The sequence below is a fragment of the Octodon degus genome, unplaced genomic scaffold (genome assembly GCF_000260255.1).
Source record: "Octodon degus isolate 3935 unplaced genomic scaffold, OctDeg1.0 scaffold00238, whole genome shotgun sequence".
Taxonomy (NCBI): Eukaryota; Metazoa; Chordata; class Mammalia; order Rodentia; family Octodontidae; genus Octodon; species Octodon degus.
Genome location: NW_004524814.1, coordinates 2,025,394 through 2,027,611, shown reverse-complemented (window position 1 = coordinate 2,027,611; position 2,218 = coordinate 2,025,394). Strand labels below are relative to the sequence as shown.

General features: G+C 48.2%; 1 pseudogene; it reads left to right on the top strand.

Moving 5' to 3' along the window:
* The first annotated feature begins 734 nt into the window (after nt 1-734).
* LOC111813910 lies at nt 735-2,005 on the top strand (annotated as a pseudogene).
* Nucleotides 2,006-2,218: the final 213 nt, after the last annotated feature.

The window sequence follows — 2,218 nt, the reverse complement described above, 5'->3', positions numbered from 1 at the left end:
CTCCTCTCTCTCTCTCTCTCTCTCTCTCTCTCTCTCTCTCTCTCTCTCTCTCTCTGAGCTCTTGTTATGTATGTCATTCAGTTTGGCCTTGAACTCATTGCAAAGCCCAGACAGGCCTCCAACTTGTGTCGATCCTCCTGCTTCAGTTTCCTGAGTTCTGGGATGACAGCAGTGTGCCACCACACCCGGCTTGCTAACTAAAATTTATAATCTGACCAAGTAATAAATAACTATGAGCATATAAATGGGGAACTTCAAAGGGGACATGCTGTGTCTTGATAATTGCCAGAGTCATGTTCCTGTGTGACTCACAGTGAGTACCTGCCCTTGCTTACCCTGAATCTGGAGGGAGGAGGGTGGGGCCTGTGGCCACTGAGGGACCTGCGCTGGGGCTCACCAGCCAGACCACCATCCGGTCAGAGTCCCTGCCCGCAGCAGGGGAGCACTGAACTGCCAGAGGAATCTGTGTTATTTACATATATAAAATAAGTATCAGGAGATTGGTTTCAGCTAATAATACCCCAGGTGAGCTTGCAAGATGGGAGACTGAAAGAATGAGCTCATGTCACAGGCTTTCAAGACAGAAAAATTCTTCTTTATCTTGTCCATATAAGATTAAGGTCAAGTTTTGATTCAGATGACACAAGAAAACGTAATTCAGTAAAGCGCTGTCTAAAAATTCGTTCAAGAAATGACAAAAGAGCCTGTGAGCATCGAGGCCGGGACCCCGCACCCCCAGCTCTCCCAGACCCGGGCAGCCTGAGCCTGGGCGGCGCTGTTAGCGTCCTCCCTGGGTGATCAGCTCGGGTCTCCAGCTTCGCTCCGGAACCGCCGGAAGTGCACGCCCGCGGTCCTGGGGAAGAAGCCATCTGGAGCCAACCAAGTTTAGAGTCCTTCACTGGCTGAAATCAACACCATCAGGGATGACCTGCTCTTACCAGCTAATTCTCTGCTCCTGACAGCACATCTGACTCCAGGAGGAGAGAGAGAGACAGTCTGGTGCCGCTGACTGTCTGCAAGATCCTCCTCTGGATGCCCCATGAGGCTGCCTCTCAGCCCCACCACAGAGCCCGCGATCGCAGAGCGCACACAGATGAATTTCCTCAGCAGCATCCTCGCAACCTATTCCTTTGTGTCCAATTGCAGGTGAGGTCCCCGCAGGAAGTTCCTGCAGGATGGGGAGGACAGCAGCGACAGCGAGAAGGACAGCTTGGACACCACGTCGGACACGTCCGTGCGGAGACACCACCGCTTTGAGAGGACTTTGAACAAGAAAGTGTTCACATTGGCGGAGGAGCTGGAGCGTGCCCAGCGGCTGGAGGAGCGAGAACGCATCATCAGAGACATCTGGATGAATGGTCAGACAGAGGTGCCTGGCACCCGCAGCCTGAACTGCTACTACTAGGGGCGCAGGCGCACCCCCTTCCCTCGCACCCCTAGAAGCAGCCTGGAAAGGGGAAAGTCTGCAGGGGCGGTGGGGACAAGGAGCTGAACCCGGCTCTGCTAATATTGTGGTGGCAGAGAAAAGCAGGACTAGTCAGCTTTTTATCCAGCACTGATTTCTCCTTTTGACTTTATCTGTGGAGCAGAAGAAAAACTAGGTTGGTTCATCAACCTTTCCAGGGCTTGGAATGGTGCTGAAACCCGGTCTCCAACACTGTGGATGGAGATTTGAGAAACGGGGCTATGCTTTCTCCATTTCTGAGGATCTCAGAAGTTTCTGCAGACTTCATTGCTATGTGTTATTCCCTTACAAAAGGAAAGATTCTCATAGTATGAGAGCTGGCGGTGTCAGGGTGACCTTGACCCAATTTTCTAAGTGACTCCTGCTGTGGAGGTGATTCTGATCTAGATAGCATGATTTGTGCTTATTATTTAAGACTAATTTTTTTTAAAAAATTGTGTTGCAATGGCAACCTCTCCATTTTAACTGGCACCTCAAGGATTAAAATCCTATTTTTTAATATAGTCCCCACCTCATTCATGAAAATGAATGGAATTATTGTATTATTGGAGATGTGTCAGTAGACTAGAAAAATGTCAATAATCTCAGAGGATGAAAGGTTTTTATTTTAAATAGTTTATGAAATATACATGTATATGGACATGCATATGTGAAACTGCTCCATAAGAATAAAAGTTGTGTATCATCCCCCTCTGGAAAGAAGAAAAATTTATTATCATTCCAAATAATCATAATTTCAAACTTTTTTTTTCT